This window comes from Arvicola amphibius, chromosome 11, assembly GCF_903992535.2.
Source record: "Arvicola amphibius chromosome 11, mArvAmp1.2, whole genome shotgun sequence".
NCBI classification, from domain to species: domain Eukaryota; kingdom Metazoa; phylum Chordata; class Mammalia; order Rodentia; family Cricetidae; genus Arvicola; species Arvicola amphibius.
The window spans coordinates 46,346,307-46,369,392 of record NC_052057.2 but is presented as its reverse complement, the minus strand read 5'-3'; the positions used below and the strand labels follow the sequence as shown (position 1 = coordinate 46,369,392).

Sequence of the window (23,086 nt, the reverse complement as noted above, 5' to 3'; positions counted from 1 at the left end):
GAATAATTTTGTGGGGTTCAGGCTGGTGGCAGAATTAAAAACATGGATTTATAGAGCCCACCTTCTGAGATTGGTTTGAGTCTAACCATGGTATTATCCAGGTGTCTATTTTAACTCATTCTGATGTATAAGGCCTTGAGACTTTATCTTAAGACACTGTGAAGAGAATGAGAGATAGTGGGATGCTTAGCTCTAAGTGGAGCACACATGGGCACTTACGCCAAAGGCTCTGGGATCTTTATGTTGGAGAGGGAAGCAGACCTCAAAGGCCAGACTTTTAGTGCTTTCCTGTGCAGTCGTTCTGCCAACAGTCTGAACCCCCCTGCAGGATCCAGAAGACGTGTCTCCTGTAGCCCCACCAGGTTTCCCAATTTTCTCTCCTTGCAAGAATCTCAGCCTCGTACCTCTTAAGCTATCCAATAAGACACAGACATGAAAATGGCTGTATGTAGGGCTGGTTCTCATTGGAGCAGCTTTCTGGGCTTCCACTTCATTGCATCTAGAGGCCCTTTCTGTGAAACACACCTGCAGGGCTTTCGCTCCTCTCTCCTGTAAACCCGGCTGTTGGGCCAAGTGGGATGCTGGTCTTCACAAACAGTTTCTGCACTGTTTAGCTCAGGATAACTCACCTATTCCAAGAAACTAGTGATAGTGTTAAGGGTACTGAATGGTTGCATTCAAACAGCCAGCATACTCAAACACTTTTTGGAGGGGTAGAGAATTGTGCAATCTTTTTAGTGTAAAACACTGATTGGCACAATGTCTTTAAGATGCTGTGGTGTGCACAAAATTTTGTTCAGAGCCATAGATGCATTTTGCTACAGTATAGCTTTTAAGACTGTTATATGGTTTTAGAGTATTTTCTTTGCTAGTGGGTAAATTTGGGGATAACAATTTCATTTCTCTTTTTCAGCAAGTGGAGGGCCATTTGCCTTTAAAATGGGTTGGCCTGATGAGTTCTCCCTTCTTGTAGACACCCATGTTATTTGCATCTAATTTGGCTTCAGGCCATTGACTATACCTTTGGTCTGTTGGATACAGTGAGTTGCATGTCACCACCTGAGTATCTCTGTCTCTTGGTTACATTGTCTTTTCAGGCTGTGGGGCCTCCAAAGTTTCTGCCAAACTTACTATAGTGAACTTAGCCGGGCTGTTGGCTGCAATTAGTAGGACTCACCTCACTGTGCACAGAAGCCTCCCAGAAAGCTTGAAGAACCCCAGATATCCCGGCTCTTCTCTAGAGATCTGGGTTTAGTTAGGCTATTGTAACTGAGTCAAGGCCTTGGCCTCTCAGGCCATGGACGAAAAAAAGGAGGAAAAAAAATCCAACCTCATTGTAGAAGTTGTAGTGTGATACAGTGAGTCACACAGTAAACCCTTTGATCCAAATATCTTTTCTCACAAGTGTTCATTGCAAAGAGTTGATCTGGTTCACAGCCTCCAGTTTCTGCTACACAGTTGATGCTGGGGCATCTCTGGAACTCCTCTTGGTTATTTTGTTGCTTTCCTGTATCGTGGAGATCCTGCAGCTTTGGGTCTGCAGGACCAGCCCCTTCACGTGCTCTAGCTGATCACAGATGAAGTGAATATTGGGGTGGGCCAATTCATAACCCTCATTCTTGGCCCAGGTAGTTGTAGGATTGATCAGCCAGCCAGTTCTTCCCTGTCCTCACCACCAGAGTGAAGTCTCCTGCATTGCTTTGGCAAGTTCCCCCTGGTAGAGATGGGCAAGGGACAGGACCAATTCTGCTTTCACGTCCTCAGGGTTGGATCACCCACACCTACACCTTCAGGGCCAGTTCTCTTGTTGCCCAGGAGTGGGGTAGGGCTACTCTCCCTAGTGCTGCAGCTGGTCAGGGGCATGACCAGTTCTCCAATTCTTCTGACCTCAGGGCCAGCTCTCTAACCACCTCAGTTATTGATGGGCAGGATTTCAGGGCCATTTCTCCACATGACAGATGGGTAATAGGGGCATCTCTCCCATGCTCACAACTTTGGGGCTGACTCAGCCACACTTCCACCTATGGGCTTAGCTTGAGTTTGGTTCCCATGGGAGGTGCCGGGCCTGCTCTACTGAGAGTTGCAGCTGATGATGGGCAGGGCCAGTTCTCCCACCTTTCTGACCTCAGGACCAGCTCTCCCACCTGCCTCAAGCGTCGATGGGAGGGGGACCCCTTTTATTTCTAACCTAGGGTTCTAAGTGCATTAATACACTTTCCAGCTTAAGCTATAACCTTAGTCACCTTCATAATAAGCATCACAGCGTTTATGCATATGGCATAATCTCGCTGTCCAATCTTCAGAAAGCAAAACAAGTCAGTTACTTCGTATGCATTACAGGCTCTGCAAGAGCAGTAATAATTCTGTGAGCGTTTCCTATGGGAGGTGATGCTTGAGTCTTAAAGGGTAGACAGAACATATAGAAAGGTATAAAGTAGATGGTCTCTGGGGTGGAGCAGTATTAACCAAGGCTTGATGCTTGCTGATTGCCCCGTTTAGGGTCAACAGCAAAGTGAAGCAGGACTAAATGTAGGCAGATGGTTCCTCTGCCTCTCTGCTGTGACTGTGTATGCTGAGGCAACTTACTAACTTTGCCGTGACTTAGCTTTAGGGACAAATGGTCTCTGGTGGGAGTTTTTAGTTCCACAGAGGTGTGAAAGAGGATCTGGATAGCCATGCGATTTGTCATGTTTGATACAATAATCAATAAATATCAGGAGACGATCCATACTTCATTATAAAATAGGCTTTGAGTTAGGTTTTGCCCAAGTATGGACCACTCTTAGCTGAGCAGGAATGCAGCTGTGTTGCTCAGCATCTTAGCTTTATGAGGATTGAGTTAGTATATGAGGATCTAACCCATTGTAAGTCAAGGAACATCTGTATAATTAGTGGATTGTGCTAGAATAGTCTCCAGAGTTCCTTCTGACTACAGAACCATTACAAGATGATGTGTTCCAAATGTCTAACATAGCAAAGAGAGATCTTTCTGTTCTGGTGGCATTTCGCAGCGAGTTCTGTTAAAGGTGCAGACACGGGGGGCCTTTTGTGTCACTAGGTTCCAGTGGTTCCCAGGACCTCCAGGAATGAAAATGCATATGGCAAATGTAGCGCCAAAGACCTGAAAGTCAGGGCTCTACCAATGGGCCACACGCCAAGTCCATAATAATCTGCATTTTTGATATGAAATAAAAAGACAGAGTTTTCTATCAGGGCCAGACACAGACTGACACTTCTGTGCTCACTTAGCCTGTGTTAGTTAAAAATGCTTCCATGCCATCTTCTAACAATTCGTGGATTGGAAGATAAGTTAGCACACAACGCCCTCGTGATACTGGCTTTGGATCCCAGCATGTCTTTGTGATTATATCGTATTGTCAAGTAATTAAACACCAATAGTTACTACCACACAATGACCTTTATTTTTGAGTTGTTATTTGTAACTTTCAAAATGAAACTCCATCAGGATTATAGGTGCAGAATTCTAAGCTGCTCAGTTTTGAATGATTTGTGTATAGAAAACATTTCAGGCCCTTTACAAAGAATAGCCAATTTCCTGAGCACTGAAATTGAATTTGTTATCTCTATAGTAAGTTTAACCTCAGATGTATTTTCATAAAAACCCACTTGGTTATTTTTGGATGTGTGTGATAAGCAAATGCAGTTCATACTTTCCTTGCTGAGGGTCTGGGATGAGGAGAGCAGCCTAGCAGGGGGAGGCGTCGGGAGCGACTTCTTCTGGTGAGCTCTGTGGCCCTGAGCATAGTTTCAGAACTGTGTCCTATTGCTCTCTTTACAAGGAGATGCCCAGAGATTCTGGTTCCACTTCGTTCCCATTTTCCACAAAAGAATGAAAATGTGGTAGTTGGCTCCCCTCGAACCCTAAATAGATACAAGCTAATTAACATGACAGTAATTACAACACTAAACATGTTGTCTGTGTATACTACAGGGAAGGGCTAGGAACTGAATTGTGTGAAGAGTTCAGTCTCCCTTAGGGAGAATGCGCTCTGTTTTGGGAACTCTGCCCGTGGTTGTATGCTATGGCCCACAGACTGGGACATAAGGTCTTGGCAGGCCGTTGACATGTTGGTTGGTTTCTGGGGAGATTCCGTTTGATCTGTGCATCATTTCAGGGAAGCGGCGTATGGTGCTCGCTTCATTGTCACCCTACCAGCTGCACCTCTTTCCTTTTGTTCAAAGACGCACATAGCGCAGATGGAGCCATTTTAGTCTTTCTTAAGGACAGCTTCAAAGGCAGTAACATCATGGACAATCACAGCCAGCATCTGGCTCCATAAGTTTCTCCTACTTCCAAATTTGAATTCCCTATCATGATTCCTCCAGTCGTTGCCTCTCCTTAGTCTCCCGCTTCATCTCTCTCTCCCTATCCCTGTCCCTATCTCCTTCCATGTTCCTTGTTCTACTCACTCCCTGTTAGGGTCTTGCTGTACAGACAAGGCGGGCATTGAAGCCACAACAATTCTATTATAGCCTCTGTGTGCCACCATGCCACCATGCCCGGTCATGGGCCTCCCTCCCTCCCTCTTTCTCCCTCCCTTCCTCCCTCCCTCCCTCCCTCCCTCCCTCCCTCCCTCCCTCCCTCCCTCTCTCTCTATCTCTCTCTCTCTCTCTCTCTCCCTCTCTCTCTCTTCTTTCATAAAACTTTATTATTATTTTCAGAATGTATATGTCTGTTTGCAGGTAGGTCTGTGCATATGAGTCTAGGTACATGAGATATTGGGTTTCCCTGAAGACAGAGTTATAAGCAGTTGTGAGCTGCCCAGCATGGATGCTGGGATCTAAAGTTGGTCTTCTGCAAAAGCAGTATGTAGTCTTAACTGCAGAACCATCACTCTATGAACTCTATGCACACACACACACACACACACACACACACACACACACACACACGTGTAGGCCAGAAGTTGTCACCATGTGTGTTCTTCCCATTCTCCCCACATTTTGTTCGAGACAGGACTCTCTGGCTGGTCATCAATCCCCAGGAACCTTCCTCCCGAGCACTGGGATCGCAGCCATGTGCTGCCACTTTTAAAAACTGGGTGCTTGGGATAAATGTTTTCTTTCAAAACTAGATTCACAGGCATGATCCTAAAACTGTCCATGTGGCTAAATGCAAAGATGAAGTTCTCAGCTCATGTGAACTTTAGGATGCTGTTGCACATGTCTGGTAGAGGAGCATAAGGTTTCTGGACTTTTTTTCTACTGAGTCTTAGTGATTATAGAGTCAATCATTGGTCTCGAGGAGTACAGCAGCTTTAATAAAAACATCTTATTTCACTTGATCTTGGCAATGACTCCATAAATTAGAGAAGATAGGATTATGCTCATCTTAACAGCAACAGAACTGGTCTGAGAACTCACTCTGGCCTTTGTGGAAGTCCTCCAGGGTCTGTTCATGTAGGTTGTCTAGATCCTCTAGCTACGCTGAGAAAATTTCCCGCAAGAAATTCAGATACAACTTGTCTCAAATGTCTGCCCATTTCCATGCACTGCATTTTCAGAGTCTCTATTCAGTAGATCCTGGATATGTCTGAGTTCAAAATAAGAGCACTCTAGTCATGGCAGTACATACCTGCCACCTCAACACTCAGGGACTGAGGCAGTAGGATCACAAGTTGAAGGCTAGCCTGGAAAACGTAGTGAGACTAAAATGAAATTTAAACTGAAAATAGATGTAGAGCAGAGATGTCATAATTTATTTCAATGTATAATTCTTCTAATCTTTACATCCAAAGTATTCAAGTGTGATGGAGAGCTAGGTAATTGATCACAGATTTCTTAGTACTTGGACACAGTGTGTTTTTGTATAACAAACAATAAAAGCAATACAGCTGCCTGTTCCCAGTGATGGAACCAGCGTTGCCTATCTCCAATGATGGAACCAGCATTGCCTGTCTCCAGTGATAGAACCAGTGTTGCCTGTCTCCGGTGATAGAACCAGTGTTGCCTGTCTCCGGTGATAGAACCAGTGTTACCTGTCTCCAGTGATGGAACCAGTGTTGCCTGTCTCCAGTGATGGAACCAGTGTTGCCTGTCTCCGGTGATAGAACCAGTGTTGCCTGTCTCCGGTGATAGAACCAGTGTTGCCTGTCTCTAGCAATGATGGAACCAGCGTTGCCTGTCTCCAGTGATAGGACCAGTGTTGCCTGTCTCCAGTGATGGAACCAGCGTTGCCTGTCTCCAGTGATAGAACCAGTGTTGCCTGTCTCCAGTGATGGAACCAGCGTTGCCTGTCTCCAGTGATAGAACCAGCGGTACTTGGGCTTGTTCCACGTCAGCACAGGAGGACGCACCTGCTGACTACCTGATGTGCTTGGTGCTTCTTTCTCATGATTCTCTACATGTTTGTTGAACGGAAGTGATTTCTTCTCCTGGCAGCAGCTGTGTGCTTTTGCGAGTGGATGAGTGATGAATCGTACTTCTCTGGAGTCGACGCCAGGTGTTTGCCAGGTGACTGAGCTGTCATTCCCCTGTAACCCGAGCAGAGAGAGGACCACTCAGTGTGACCCCAGTGGTGCTGCAGGGAGCTGCTCTGTGATGCTGTACTTCCTCTTCCGTGAGGACACAGGCTCTGCATTCAGGGTCAAGGGCAACAAGGAGCATTGGGATAGGCTGAAAGGAAGGAATTTTGAACATTCTGCTTGGAGGACAATTGCTACAATATTAGGAAAAAACTATTAGATATTTATCACAAAAGCCAGGTAGAGACATCCATGCACAGACTCTCATATTGGCTTCTGCTAAGGACCATGTGATTCCTTTTTGATTTGGGTGTGTGGAACCCAGGGACGCCAGTGATACTCTAAAAGCCATTGTCAGACATTTTGATGACAGCATCTGGGGACATTCATCTCCCTCTTTCTCTTGATGTGTCACAATAGTGAAAGTTAATGAAAACACAGGACAGCCTGTCCTCTTTGGAAGGAGCCAGGGTTGCTTGCATTTACTCTGAAAAGGAGATTTCCATGAAGCAGGTTCTGACTTTTCTCTGCTACCCGCTTCTGGCAATTTCAGCGGGAGGAAAGAAATTCTCTGACCTAATTGTTAAGCACATTTTGTTCTACCATTTTGTACCCACTTAGGTGCTTTGCAAGATTCTGCAGAACTTCCACAACCACTCATTCCCTGAAGGATACTGTCACAAGCTCTCCAACTCCCTTCTATGAGTGCTTCTGGGGGGAGCAGATGCTGGGTGCCAAATCCTCTGAGTATACTCAACATTCCTGGGATAGGGAGGTGAGGAGAGATGAGGATCCTTAAGGAACCTGGTTGCACTTCTTCTTGGGGCCTCCAGTTTTATCTGTCATTCAAGAAAAGGCTTGCATAAATAAAACTAATATCTACACTCAACCATCTGAGTAAATATGTCAGGAATTAAGATGTGGCCAAAAAGCCAGTGTTGATAGAGGATAAGGAGAACACATACACATGCACGCACACATGCCTGCAAGCATGCACAGCCTGCTGTTGGAAATGCAAGATAACCACCTCCCCAAAAAAGAGCTCTTTGTTTGAATATTGTTTCCTGGTCTGGAAGCATTTATTTATAAATGGCTTGTTCAGTTGATGAGTAATACCTTGGTCAACTGTACCTCTGAAGTTTGGCCTAAAACCCACACAGCTCAGTACACCTTCCAAAGGCCTTTACTTTTGAGCTTCTGGTCAGTAGATTGATTGGCACTGATGGCGTTTCTCTCTGCCTCTGATCACTATTTACCTCATTCTCCTCCCGCTGTTTGTCTTGCCATCAAAGCTGAGTGGATGCCACACCATGTCTCTGTCTCCACGAAGGATCTTTGAATTCAGACATTCACTTGGACTGTGATACCCATTGCTGACAAAGAAGACAAACACTTTAGGATTTTGCTTCTCAGAAAGGCCAAGGGTGAGACCCAAACAGCTTTAGTGCCTGGCTCTCATATTGTGGCCACCAAAGTCTGAAAGAGCTGCCCTTTTGGCTCTCAAGGTCCTAAGAGGTTTCCTTTCCAGGTTTCCTGGAAGGGCCAGCCCAGGTGCTCAGATGTCAGTCTGAGTCTGGGAGCACACAGGGACAACTTTTCTATGGCTCATACTGATTTCTGTAATCAACACCAGTGAGAGTGCCCCTCCACACTTTCAGTGATTGCAAGTGCCTGCTGTTAATTATTAGTTTAAAAAACAAGGCAGTGGGGGAGGGTTAGGCTATGCAAGTGTGTGAGTGTTTTATATTATTCATATCTCTATATACCTATACCTATATATCTGTGCCAACTATGCATCATGAGTGTGTATGTATATATGAAATCTAGCATATATTTGTGGTCTGTCTCAGGTTGGTGTTTGTATTAACTGTGCTCTATGCTTTCCTGGGATAGGATAATTTCTCTATGATAGCAGAAGTTCAAGGTCATACTGTTCCTTTACTGTATACACGAGTGGTTAAAAGCTGATTGTGGGGACTGGAAAGGGGGCTCATTGATTAAGAACATGTACTGCTTTGACAGAGGGCCAGAGTTAAGTTCCTAGCACCCACACTAGCAGCTCCCAACAACCTGTTAACTCTAGTGCCAGGAAAGCCGATGACTTCTCGTGGCCTTCATGGGCACCCACACTCACATACACTTATATACCTTACACAACACATACACGTGATTGAAAGTAACTTTTAAAGTTCATTCTGTTAGAGAAAGCATGGTTCTTACTAACACTTTCACTGTGGGGTTGGAAGTTGAACATATCTACAAAATTTCTCCCATGCTGGAAATGGGTTCACAGCAGAATGACTGAAGCAGGATGCAGGGGGTCGAGACCAGCCTGGGTTACGGTATAAGGCCTTGCCCTAGAAAATAAAACCAAAAATACGTTCCAAATAAAATTCTAAGAAATAGTGAATATCTGCAGTTCTAAAAGTTTTAAATCCATAATACACATTATTTCTCATTTTTACTGCCAGGAGAAAAAAAATGTTTTAGCGAAAATGAGGTGGAGACTGGGTACCCTAGTGAAAAGCCCCGACAGCCTCAGAACTGAGAAAAAGGCAAAGAATATTAACTACTTTCCAGATTTAAAATGGAGGCGAAGTGAGCTCTTGCTAGGATAGCTTAAGGACCCATATCTTTGCGTCCTGTGGTTAGGAATATCACACTTTTAGTGTGTTTTTAGGAGGCGGTTCTTCTCTTCGGGTTAATGAGTCTCTTTAAGGGTCAAAGGCTGGCAACAGATCCCCACTAGCATATAACATGTCTATAAACTTATGTGTGTTGTATGTATGGACAACTGCACAGACTCCTGCACTTCAGAATGAGGCCTATTTAGCATTTCTGCTTTGCAGATAAATTCTGAAATTTGACTTATCGTAGGCCACTCTGGCCATAGAATATACAGTCCTGGAGATGAACTCACAACCTTTCGACACCAAAACCTTGGCAGCTACAGTCCATTGACTTACTGAAAGTGTGGCAGGGGCTTACTGCACAGCTCAGGTGTCCAGAGACCTAAGCTTTGATTAGTATTTCTGGTTTAACCTAGAGTTTCGTAGATCTGAGGACCCCTTCATCATGAAGAAGCTACACTGCTAAGATGTGGTTCATTAGTGTTCTCTGGTGCTTTATTTTTCTCCTCAGGCCAGCTAAAAAGGCAGGGAAAAGGCCGTTTTGTTGTTTACAAATGGCCAAGTAAGTATTGGTGCTCATGAAAGACAATTAAAAACTAAAAACCCAGCCAAAGTATTTTGCTATTCTAGAAAGTTCTTGGGTACGACCAATCAAATAACCTTGACACTACCTTTTCATTTCTGAGGACACTAAAACCTCATTAATTTTCAGAGAGGAGACTTGGGCTAACCCTAACCTTTCAAAGAGACTTAGAATGAAGAATTTACCAAGCGGTTTAAGAGAATAAACAGAAATTTGAGAAGTTTGTTGAAAAGCGTCTGTCCTTAAGTGCCTTCAGGTATCTTAAACTATTGTTTGTTTATCTCTACTGATATGCTAATGAAGTGTTTCCTCTAAGGAATTTATGCTTTCTCTGTAAGCTGGTTTTCTGCATGTGTTCGGTCATCAATCTGTGCAGCAACTTTCCCTGCTTCTGTAGTGGCAACTGCCTGGCATCTAAAGCAGCCAGAGGTGGCGAGTCCTTTACTGAACCCTCATGTAAAGGTCTGGCCATTATGGAGGCTTGGCCCCCAGAGAACTCAGAATAGATGCCTTTATTATTACGGATGGAGATATGTTTATCTTTCTCTGGGGGTGAGGTAGCCTTGTGAAATCTGAAAGCTTACAAGACTGACTCATCTAAAAATGGAGCAGAGACTTGTGAGGGTCATTTGGGTTTCAAATGACACATGCAATAGGGGAGAGTTCATGGATCATCTTTTGTTGGAAAGCAAATGATGGTTTGTAACTCTTTTGCATGGACCCCAGAAATGCATCAGCTCTTTTTGTGGGGAGAAGGGGTCAAGCCTTCTAAAAGTTCAGAAAGCATTCTTGCTCTGGGAGCAGATAAACCACTTGGAGAAGGAAAGCCACCTTAGAGTTCTGCTTTCAGAGGAGCCTGAGGACGACTGGCAGCGCCAGCTCACAACACTGAATCTCTGTTCCAGGGAATAAACTGTGCTCTTACGAATTACTTTCAAATAATGGGAAGGAAGTGTATTTGTCTGCATCCAAAGTGCAATGGAAATGGAGTGAATATAGGAATATATAGAGAGCCAGAAATTATTTTGATTTTTTGCGGTCTTGTTTTAATAGATCCTAGATGGGCAGTTTGGGGACAGTGTGTCTAATATGTGCAGATCAATCAAAGCTTAACACTCCACTGTGTGACATTGCCTCTTGGGCTTTAGGAGCCAGCTTCCTCTAGATCCCAGCTGATTCGTTCATGCCCTGGGGCTGCTTGGTCTTTGTGAAACCCTTACAGCTGGCAGCACCCCTTGCTGATGTCATTGCTGTGTGAATGTCTTATTCTTGTGGGGAATCTTTATCAATTATCTGCCGCTGTCCGCTGTCCCTGTGACACGGGAGTTACTGTAGGATCACTTCATGGGCTGATAAAGGGAGTTGCTTTGTCTCTACTGACAATGCTCCTTAACTTTCTTAACAGCGTGAATCACTGCTTTTGCAAACAATCGTAATATATGCTTCAAAATAGAATTCTGTGATTAGATCACTGCCTGGAAGTTCTGACCGCCCCTCTGGATCCAGGCTGGAAATTTGGCTATTAGCTCAGGATTTTTGGTTTCTGTGGTAGCTCATACACTACACGACATCCTTTACGGTGTTTCAGCCACTCTCAGTGCTACTCAGAGACCGGCCGTGTGTGTCCAGCTGCACGAACTGTTATTGCTTTCACAGTCTATGGCTTTTAACTTGATTTTTCTATTGTTACTGATACGCAGTGACCCAGTTTTGCCCACCTCACCGAGAGGTCTAGAAACTTCTTATAGGGGACAGTGGGAGACTGCCAAACGAGAATATATCTGATATCTAGCTTTCCATCCTGAACATTCTGACGATTTCCCCTGCATAGCATGAAATAGGGTGGTTTAAATGATTTTTAAAGATAATTCTTGCAGCTGTATAGGCTTACGGCGTTCTGTGTCTTCCTGATGCTGTCTGACACAGAAAGGTGTGTCTCCAGGAGGCAAACCATTCTGGTTCAGGAGGCAGAAGACTAAATGGCACATATTTAGGAACGAAATTGAGTTCATGTGGATTTATTTGCTGTGAGATACAAGAAGTAGCTTAGCGCTGTTGTCTCCTTAGGGTGACGAAATCCTTCTGAGGGTCTTCCCTAGAGGGACATATAAGAATCCGTACAGATTCATTCCATTTCTGGATCATTTCTAGCTCCTCCTTGGGTCCTGGGTGTAATATAGACGGCAAGTTTTTCAGTCAGGAGAAGGATCATGTCTGTACAGGCGCTTAGCCGCATCTTTGCGCCGGCTGTCTTTTGAGAAGCCATTTCCCAAGGTCTTCTTGGTAGGAAGAGGGTGGCTTTCCTCTCCACCCCCATGGCTGTTAATGGAGGACAGGCTCACAGAAAGGCTATTGTCCCAGAGATTAGATCTCTGTTCTCTCACCCCACCTGTCTTCAAACCTAAGTGCTGTATTTGACATTCATCCAGATTGCTGCTGCCACTCCTGTGGATTCTATGTTGTGTGGTTTTCTCTTGTGTTCTAAAAGGATCTTCGTGGGGCTGGAGAGATGGGTCAGCTGTTAAGAGGAGCTGAGTTCAATTCCCAGCACCCACATGGGGTAGCTCACTACTGCCTGTAACTTCAGCTCCCGGGGTTCTGACACCTTCTTTTGGTTTCTGCAGCCCTCTGCACACACATGTACATACCTACACGCTAGTACACATGGTTGTAATCACTTTAGAATGGGTCTTTGCTATATGTTTTCTTGAAAAGAAAACGTGAATGAGTCACCCACTTGGCTGATTTCCTTGTAGGTATTACCAGCAAAATGTCATCCTAACGGAGTCCAAAGAGAAGGCGGTTTAGTGTGGGTTCATCTCCTTTGAGTTGGGTGTACCCTGGTGACCGCTCAGTCTAGTACTATAAAGCTGTTTTGGCACCGTGATTTCCACATCTAAGATCCAGAAACCCCTTAGCACTAGCCTGGCCATCACTGAGAGAAGAAAGATTTTTCTGTACTAGGTATTTGGTGCCTGAGCTGGGGTGTCTTGTCTTTTTTTTTTCTACTGTAAGGAAATGAATGGAATGTTGTGATGTCAAAGGTCAAGTAGGAACCCCCTAGGAAATCATCACTGTGTTCTGTACTGAGTCCACTCCAAGACCAGCTCCTTCTATCTCTTAATTAGTTCTTGATTTCCCTTGCTGTTTTCAGTGTCAAGGAGATGGACACATCTCATCTGCCTGTCCACGGATATCACACTGTACCCTCCCCCCGCTTTCCCACTGGGCAGCCAGTGGCCTCGCATCCCAGTGTTTATTTGGTTCTATTTCTATCCCGTCTAATGCCTCTCCAATGGTGGCCCGTCTGTTCAAGACCTGACCCTGGCCTCCATGTCCAGACTGAGCTCCGGTGTTATTCATTGTCACCGTCCAGACAAACCTCTTCTCCCACAGCCAACTCAATCTGCTCCCTCCCACTACAGGACCATCTGCCTACTTTCTGGAATGTTCTCTTCTTATTAACTCCGTGTCACCTCCTTACAAAATCTTTCCTTGTGCCCTAGAACCTTCCAGGCACTGTTTTAGCTACCGTAGCCCTAGGTAGTCTTCACTGTGTCACATAACACCCGCATCAGACTGCCAATCTACAAGTGCATGGACTTGTCCACCCCATCACATAGCCTCCAGGACTGTGGAAGCAGAAGAAGATAGTTGGTACATGGCTTGCATACGGAGTGTGTATGTGAACAAATCTACTCAAATTATCAGAGATTTTACTATGGCTCATACCTCTGATGGTGATAAGGTTATATAGTACATTTCCAACAGTCTTCTGTGTAGATGGAGTGGCGGGGCTGCGTCCCGCCACCCGGCTAGCTTTACACCTGAAATAATTACACGGAAACTGTGTTCATTTAAACACTGCTTGGCCCATTAGTTTCGGCCTCTTATTGGCTAATTCTCACATCCTGCTTTAACCCATATTTAGTAATCTGTGTAGCACCACGAGGTGGTTGCTTATCAGGAAAGATTAAGCATGTCTGGCCTGGCGGCTGGCTCCATGGCGACTGACCCAGAGAGGAGAGGCATGGCGTCTGACTAACTTCCCTTCTTCCCAGCATTCTGTTCTGTCTACTCCACCTATCTAAATCCTGCCCTATCATAAAGCCAAGGCAGATTCTTTATTAACCAATGAGAGTCCTCCATCACTTCCTCATAAATAAGGAAATGGTTGCTGCTGGATGGTAACTCAGGCCTGATGAACTGCTGGCTTTTTCGATCCATGAATGCAATTCCTCTGTAGCTAATCTTTCCTCCCTCTGGATGTCTCTCCTTCAGACACTCTGCCACATGCTTGCCACTCGTTCCAGATTCTGCTTAAATGTCATTTTATTAGAGAAGCATTTCCTGACTGTCTCAATGACAGCAACGCCACCCAATCTTCTATTTGTTTTCGTGCCTACCATGTTTTTCCCCCCTGGTAGTACTCATTGCCATCTGTCATTCATTCATGCATTCATTCATTCTTCATTCCACTCTCTGCTAGACTGTGTTTATGGATAAGGATATTGTTTGGAGAGTTCCCTGACCTTGCACTGAGAACAATGATAAACATCTTGGGGACATTACACGTGTTCTCCAAATGTGTGAATGATCATGGAGGAGAAAGTGCAATATTTTATGTCTACTTCTTTGGGGGAAAAGGAAGGAGAAAAACCCCATTTTTCACTCTCTTGTCTCTGCTTGTGAGTTATCATAATTGCTTTTTATTTATTATAATTGTGCTATCTATCATATTAATTAATTAATTAATTAGAATAGTGCTCCCTGGGGTTTTCTCTCCTTGTGGAACACCTTGGTGGTTAAAGTGGAAGTGAGGTTCAAGTTCACATACTACTAGATTGTGTTCTCTGTTAAAAACCTTGAACCTTCATTAGAAACTCATGACTTGGGCTGGGGAGGGCGATGACTCAGTTAATATAGCACTGGTCACGCAAAGTATGAGCATCAAGCTTGAATCCCAGCACCAGTCCCCAGCACTCACATAAAAGCCCAGATGTCAGGTGCTCACTTATAATGTCAGTTCTGGCGAGCGGGAAAAGAAAGGCAGATGCTGGGGCTTGCTGCAGCAGCGAGCGTCAGGTTCTGTGAGAAATTTCAACTCAAAAAAAGAGCAATTGAACATGCTTTGGTTTTCATATGTTCCCATTAAATGGGTGAATTTTGCCCCATCCCCGCCTCTCCTACCCCCACACTAAATCTTTATAAAAACCCTTGGTTTTTTGGATTCTGCTGCTTCTGGAGCTTTCTAATCCTAATAAGATTCAGCTACAACCACCCACTTTCCCGTGTGACAAAAGTCAAATGTATACTCACGTAAAAACCAAAAGCCAAACAAATAAAATTCAGGGTGTTTTTATCCCCAGAGAGAGGTTTGTCCTTCAAGAAGTGTCAGCCTAGCTTGCTGTTGTACTCAGGTCTCACCCAGGTGAGATGGAGTATACAAAGGAAAAGGCTGGTGGTCACAAGCCAGAACATGGCAGAGCTCATTCAGGGCTTGGAAAATGGGACCTGGGCTCTGGCCAGAATGCCAAACAAAGAGAGGCAAGAGCTGTTCTACAGCTGAGAAGCTGGCGAGTGAGGTGAGAACGGACATCATTTGGGTGGGAAGGGGAAGACGTCAGATGGATCCAGTTTACGCTTAAGACATATCTCCTGCCCCACAAGGGCCAATACACATCAGCTGAGCCATGGAATTCACTGTCCGCTCCAACCCCGAGAGGAATCCATTACCTCCTAAAAGAGGATGAAAAGTTGGATTTAGGGGCAGTGTGGAAAGTGTTGGAGCCTGGGCCATGCCATATGCTATGTACACAAATGAATTCTCATCTCTGGAACTCTTGAGTTGCTTAGCCATCAGCGAGCATGCTGTAAATCAGAGTTTGAGGTTTTCTTGTAAAAGAAGAAATAGCATCCATACCTTCGACAAGACTATCAGTCCAGAACCAGCTCGGCAAGTTTATGGTAATTAATTGAGGATGGTTTCAGGCAGGAGGGATTTCTTCAGAAAAAAAATGAGACTTTCTTAAGGCTAATGTGAGAAAAGTTAATTTAAGGAAATTGCATTTATGTGGGTTAAAATGATGATTGATCTTAGTGGGACCACATATTTTGTCAATGTTCACGAGATGTGCCCTGTGACTCTTTTAATTCTGAGCTATGCACAATGCTTAGTGAGGCCTGATCATGTAATACTTAGCCAAAATGAGGCCATCAATAATTTCTTTCTTGCCAGAAAGCGTTCTCAACATCTGAATGGTCATATGTCTCTGTCATAAAATCTGCTGCATTAGGGAAACAGGAAAATGAACACACACATGTTCATCCCACTGGTCCTGACCACCCTAGACCTCTACCTAGCCGGAAGACTGTCATGCATTATTCAGTAGTCTAGAAAAGAGATTCTGACGAGGACTGCGGTGGGGCACAGTGGCTGAGAGGTTTCTACTAGGCATAAGGCCCTAGTCAATCTTTAGAAACATACACATACACAAATAAAAATAAATAAAAATACTTGCTTATTAAAAAATTTCTACTGAACTTTACAGGTCAAGCCAAGTCTTTGGGATGGAGTAAGCAGAGTTACCCACAGAGGGTCAAACATTCATAGCCTCCCAGGTGTGGAAGTCCGAAGTGAAAATTAAAACCAGGCTGTGATTGGATGGAAGAGAGTGCAAAGAGAGGCAGGGTCTGGACATCAGAGAAGTTCCGTTTCCTTTGATGAGAGGGAAAAGCAAAGAGAAGATGAGAAATAAAACAAGATTATTTCTAGGAAAAGGTAACATTTAAGAGTTGAATTAAACAATAAAAAGGAAGAAGGAAGCACATTTGAATGCTCATGTCTTCTCAGACCAGATGTGTTGAAAGCTTTTCTTGTAACCGGCTTGGGCAGGATTCTGCCGTTTTGTTCTTTCCTGGTGGTGGAGAGTGAACCCAGGGCCTCATGTATATCAGACCAGCCTTCTACCTGGGGCTCATGCTGAGCTGAGCCTTTGATATTATTGGAACAGGTGAGGCATCTGAACTCACTGGTGCCTGCTTAGCAACCATCAGACAGCTCCTTCACAGCTGATGAAGTTGAAAGAGTCTACCAGAACTGATATCAAACCAAATGAAGAGGCACAGGGACACCGGCTGCCACACATACCACACACGTGGGAGAGCAGGAAAACGTCAGATGGGTTGCTATAATTGCTGCTTGCACAGCAGGCAGCCTGCTTGAGAGGACCCCTATAGAGTCCATAGGGTCTGCAGAGTGGAGGCTGCCTTTGAGGGGCTCATGGACAGGCACCGTGGCAACCCTTAGCACTGGGTGCTGGCAGTCCATGTTGTCTTCCTTTGGGATATGTGTTGGGATCCTAGGTGGGTGGATGGGGCCTTTCAGCCAATGGTGCATCATTTCATTATTGTGAGGTTCCATCAGTCTTCCCTTCACTTGGTGAAGATGATCAACAGCCTGAGAGATGGTAGCCATTTGGTGAGCTTTGGTGTTTGGGATTTTAAAATGATAAAGTTACTGTTTCTAGGCCTTTTGGCTAAGAACAAGTGTAGAATCTGTTCTCGTGTCCAAGCGATGAAGATGATTTTCTTTGACTAGGATCAGCCCCTTCCCTCTGCCAGGACCCTGCCTTGGACTACAGTATATTCCTTCCCCCTGCCAGGACCCTGCCGTATTTCCTCAGTCTGCCCTTGCTTCTGTCAGTGTCAGTGCATGGCCTGCTTTGGACCACCCTCATGTGTTGAGGAATTCTGGCCAGGAATTTTCTGGATATTGTTTTTCTCATTATTAGACTGGGCTTGAGGAAGGAAGAACATGGAAATACCGTCTTTTCATTTTGTTCTATTAAGGTCCAAAGTATCAATATGCCATCCCTGGGAGGATTGGCCTGGCTCACATACCGCTTGTCCAGGTCCCTGCTGTGTTTATTTCATTCAATACCATACTTTTTGAAGGATGTTTCCATTCCAGGCCACACTTACAAGTGGGCACTATATTCTCCAACGAGGGCAAGGAATCTACCTAAGTTGTATGGATTTTTCACTGGACTCTTGTTTATTTACCAGTTATTTATGCAAGCAGCCTGGACTCATGGGCGTCCTGTTTTATTCTCAGGGCTTTGCTCTGAGACTGCTCAACTTATTTATTTATCTATTCATTCATTCATTCATTTATTTATATTCATCCGTTCATTTTCCATTTATTTATTTTTCCACTTATTTATTATTTATTTATATTCATACATTCATTTTCCATTTATTTATTTATTTATTTATTTATTTATTTATTTATTCATTTACTGTTAAGATAGGGTTTCTCCGTGTAGCCCTGGCTGTCCTGAAACTAGTTCTGTAGACCAGTCTGGTCTCAAACTCACACATTATTTATTTTGTTGCTCAATTTCTTCCAGTTATAGTTGACTCAATTACCAGCTAAGTTCACCAAGCTTCTTTCTGTCCAACTCTCTGTTTTCTCCCTCTTTCCTCTCTCCCTCCCTTACTCATTTCTCACTTCTTCCCTTTCTCCACCTCTCTCCCTCCTTCTTCCCTCTCTCTCTCCACCCCTGCCACCTCCTTCCCTCTCTCCCTCCTTCACCCTCCTTTCCCTCCCTCCTATTTTGGATTCCTTTTCTGCCCATCTGTGCGGAGCAGGCATTCCTTTTGAGGAAGTTGCTATGCTAAGATGCTAGAGCGGCTTGTTGCAGAGTTGAGCCTGCACGTAGTTCTCAAAACCCAGTTTTTAGAAATACTTTAAACCAGAACAACTGAGTTTCTTCTTAACGAAAACATGGCATACCTTGACATGTTGACGCGGAAGAGTATTGTTTGTAGTTTGGGGGTGTCTGCCCTGCATGGAGTGTGACTTTTCAGCGCTTTAGCAATAGCGCTATCAGATTCTGGAGTGTCTTGCTAGGTTAGCAAGTGATCAGTGGGTTGAGTGTGCAGCTTGGTAGCCAAGTATTTGTGCGCAGGGCCCTGGATTTGATTGCTAGCATATCAACGCATAAAAGAATGGAAGGAAGAGAAGAGGGGAAAAAGAAAACATTCTTCACTGATGAGTCCCTCTGCCATTGGACAGTTTCCACTGTAAAGATAAAGATTGTCTGTCAGTCTGTCATCTGGTCCAGGGAACAGGGCTTGGTATGCCCAAGGCATGAACTCAGAGATGTTTGTGGAATAATCATAAGAATTCCACATGACGTCATGGAATTCCTACCTGACCTACATGCCGTCTATGCTGTTCTATTTTATTTTTAATTATGCATATGTTTGTGTGTGGGGTATGTGCCCTTGAGTGCAGGTACGCCTAAAGCCCAGGGCCTGCGTTTGCCCCGGATCTGGGGTTACAGGTGTCTGTGAGCTAGCTGAGATAGGTGCTGGGAACTGAACTCCCTGGGGTCCTCGGCAAGAGCAGTGCCCCCTTAACTACTGAGCCTATCTCTTCAGCCCCCTGTTTTTCTTTTTAAATTAAAAACAACCCTGACATACAGTGATTTCACTGTATACAATTATTACTGTTTGGCTTCATTCATTCTTTGGCAGTTTCATGTGTATATACGGAGTTTCTACCCTTCTCCTCACTCCTGTTACTCTGTCTGGTTTCCATTTCTCTCCCACTGAAGCCTCCCTTCCCAGCAACGCCTCTCCTGCTTTCATGTCTTTGTGTGTGTGTGTGTGTGTGAGAGAGAGAGAGAGAGAGAGATAGAGAGAGAGACCGAGACAGAGAGAGAGAGAGAGAGAGAGAGAGAGAGAGAGAGAGAGAGACAGAGTTTTAAATTCTTTAGTGTATTCTTTGTGGAGTTAACAGGTAGATTTAAAGTCAAGTAAGTAAATTGTGTTTTTTAAATTAACTCTATCCTATTTAGGTGTTCTTTGTTAAGTATTTTCTAATCAACACTAAAAATCAGTGCAAATTTATTAAAACAGACATGTTAGTCCAAGTATTACCTGCAGTGCTCACTTACCTAACTTCTTCCGAGAAATGCTTCCAAGGGTCACCTACTCCATGTAGCCTTTCAGCCCCTGGCTAGTGGTGGGAACACTGAGTAGATCTCGGCTGGGGAAGACTGAAGGTCAAGGTCGGCTTAGCATGAAGGAAATCTACATGGTCTATGAAAATCACCATGGCTCAGCCAATGCTATCCACTGTCTGAGCAAGATAGCATAACATGTGACACTTAGGTGATCACAGACTGTGGAGATGGGTCACTGCCCACCCTCAAAAGCTCCCCTCAGAGATTTGTCTGCTCTAGAAGAGGATTGCTTGCTCACTTTAGATTTGTAGATTTGTTTCTTTTAAAGAAATATTTATTTTTATTTTATGTGTGTCAGTGTTTTGCCTGCATGTATGTCTGGGCTCCATTTATGTGCAGTGCCCGCGGAGGCCAGAAGAGGGCATCACATCCTCTGGAACTGGAGTTACAGACATTGTCAGCTGCCAGGAGGATGCTGGGCCCTGAATCCAGGTCTTCTGCAAAGCATCAAGTGCTGATCCCTCTCTCCAGCCCAAGTTTCTCTGTTTTCCTAAGTGTCTTTGTACCGGTATGAGGAAAGGGACTGAAGAAAAACCTCGTGACCAAAGCCTGGAAGACGAGACGGCTTCAACTGGACTGTGGTTTCTTTTCCACAATTGCTGCGGCTGTTTTAGAATTTATTTATATACGCGGACAATCAGTTTTTATATGCAAGTGTGACACACCAGTTCCTGCAGTACTGCGAGTGATGCATTCGAGGAATGTCCTTAGGGAGCTGCCTAGGAGCCTTGTGGGAGAAATGAGTAAGGCCCACACTTAAGTGTAATTAACAAGATGTGATGAAGGGTATTCCAGAAGGCTTCAGTTGTGTGTCACATGATCAAGAAGCAGGCTATTTCATCCTGTGGGTCTGACCTCTAGTTTGAAATAATAGGGATGGAGACACAAAAATACAAACTAGCGGCAATTGTAGGCAAGCGATTCACAGCCGAGTAACCGTGACGTTAGGTATCGACTAAGTGTATTTGTGTCTGCTGCAGGGCGTGTTCACAGTGCTGCATTACTGCTTCTGTGGAGCTAGTAAAGTAATATATGCTTCACAGAGAAATTTAGGAGTACACAGAAAAATACAGGTGAAAATCGTAATCACCCCCAACCCAGCTCTGAAGATTGCTACTGTTGCTTTTCGCTTTAGAAATGACTTTAAATAATATTTTATTATTTTCAACTATGTGTATCTGTGTGCGGTTATGGACAGTTGAGCACAGGTGAGTGCAGCTGCCTGCAGTGACTGAAGAGGGTACTGGATTCCCTAGAACTGGAGTCATAGCCAGTTTTAACCCATATGACGTGGGTGCTGGGAAGTGAATTCCGCTTTTCTGTAAGAGAGGCAAGTGTTCTTAACTGATCAGCCACCCCATCAGGAATTTTCCTTATCTAGTGTGTTTTCTCACAGTCTGGGTCCTACTGTACGTATAGAAAACATTGGAACTTTTAAATTCCTACAGTCGTTGATAGGTCATTGTGTCTTCAGACTTTTGATTGAAGATTGAAGCCTTATGTTTATCAGCTATAATGTACCCAAACAGTTTGGCTTATTCTAGCTTCTTGCTGGCACGATTGACTTCGAACCTACAGATCTTAAAGCTTATGTAGCTTTCTGTATAATTGTATAAGAACATGTCTGTATGTAATGAACGGATGAACGAGGCAGACTAGAAGGGACAGAGAGCTGCTCTGTGTGTTGGTGTGTACCAGCAGGCACACCGTGAGTGCTCCTTGGAGATTATGCTGTGCTGCACACGTCACGTGATCTGAGTGGTAGTCTTATGACATCAGAGCATCCAGGGAACTGTGGCATCTCTCAAAAAACATGCCAAGTGCAGAGAAAAAAGGATTTATCAGCATTCCCGCTAGCAGGAGCACAGGGGCATGAGCCAGCCTGGCGTTCAGTTGAGGGACCTCAGTCTGTCTGACCAACAGCCATTATTGAGGACCTGCAGCAGATCGGCTGCCATTCTGAGAGGTTAGGACATGGCTATATTCTAGCAGATGTGGACATTTGTCATCTTGAGACACAGTCTCAAGGTGTGGTTCTAGATAAACGGGTAGGGAAGATGCAGAAAGCCAGTTGTCTCTAAGGTGCCGGCAGGAGCTCAGGATTAGGGCTGAGCCTCCAAATTGTTCACGTCAAACAGAACCCGGATGACTTACCTTTCAGCATGGAGTAGAGCCTAGAGGTGCCTTTCTGGCCTAATGCCACACTGCTCCACCAAGGAGGACCACCGTGGCCTGGAGCCTGACACCTGGATGCAGACACTGGTTCTGGGATACTGGAAGAAACAGAAACAGAAATGGAGAATTTCACAGTGTATCTCTAGCCTCTGAGCTCATGCGTGGTATACAAAGCTGTCGATAAATGTTTGTTGGACGAATGCAACTCTAAAGGCAAAGATGAGCGTTGCCAGAGAAGCATGGGAGAGAGACTGGTGACCAGAGCTCTAGCCAAGTCAGACGCAGATCAAAATTCTAGTTCTTGCTTTTCTTTGTGACAGTTTATATAGCCTTTGAATTTCACTTTCCTGACCTGAAAGCTGGGCTAATAATAGCCTACTTGGCTTTAAGATTCTTAGACAGCTCTTGTTAACAAGCTATAGAAATAGTAAACATTGCGTCAGTGTTAGTTAAAGAAGAAAATGATGTTTAAATACGTGGGGCTTGGGGCGTGCTCTCAACATTTCGCTCGCTCTGTGGTAAACTCAAGCTTTCCTTTTGGTAAATATCATGACTTTAGCAAACTGAGGGAACGTATGGCTTTGCTGAAGCAGGTGGATTTCATATTCAACCGCCTAGGTGTCTTCTTATTGGAGCGGGACTCCTCCACTTAGAAACAAAAAAGAAAATCCGAAGATTTGCTTGTGTGATAGCCTAAACAATCACTGTTGGTTGACGGGAAATAGAAGGTATACAGTGGGAGAGCCACCAGATGAGTGGGTCCTGTCCATTTTCGCAGACCATAGTAATTGCAGGAGATAGATTCATATGGAACCTGATGACCCTAGAGCCTCCAAGGTACATGGTTTACATTCCACATAAATAGCTCTGCCCTTCATCCTGTGGGAACAGCTTCTTGCCAGTCATGAGAAATGCAGATTCAGGGAGCATTATCAGTTGCTATTCATTTTGGTTTATGATCATTGAGACAGTGTTAGTTCCAATGGTGTCCTAAAGTTCTTCCTTTGGGTGAGTCTGGCTTGCTGAGCTTCAAGAAGTGGGTGATTCACATGGGCAAATAAACTTCACCTTCTCTGGGGCTCCTGCCTGCATAAAGTCGGGAAGATACCACCACGATGACACAGTCAGCCGGGGGAGAAGTATTCAGACCAGACTTCTGTTTTTGTGGATGGAAGACAG

The 23,086-nt window shown here is 44.5% G+C and overlaps 1 protein-coding gene and 1 pseudogene across 3 annotated transcripts in view; both read left to right on the top strand.

The window, feature by feature from the left end:
- Positions 1-23,086, top strand: part of Tnik (TRAF2 and NCK interacting kinase) — a 400,877-nt gene that overhangs the window by 98,646 nt on the left and 279,145 nt on the right. The window lies entirely within an intron of this gene.
- On the top strand, positions 17,217-17,309 carry LOC119826966 (annotated as a pseudogene).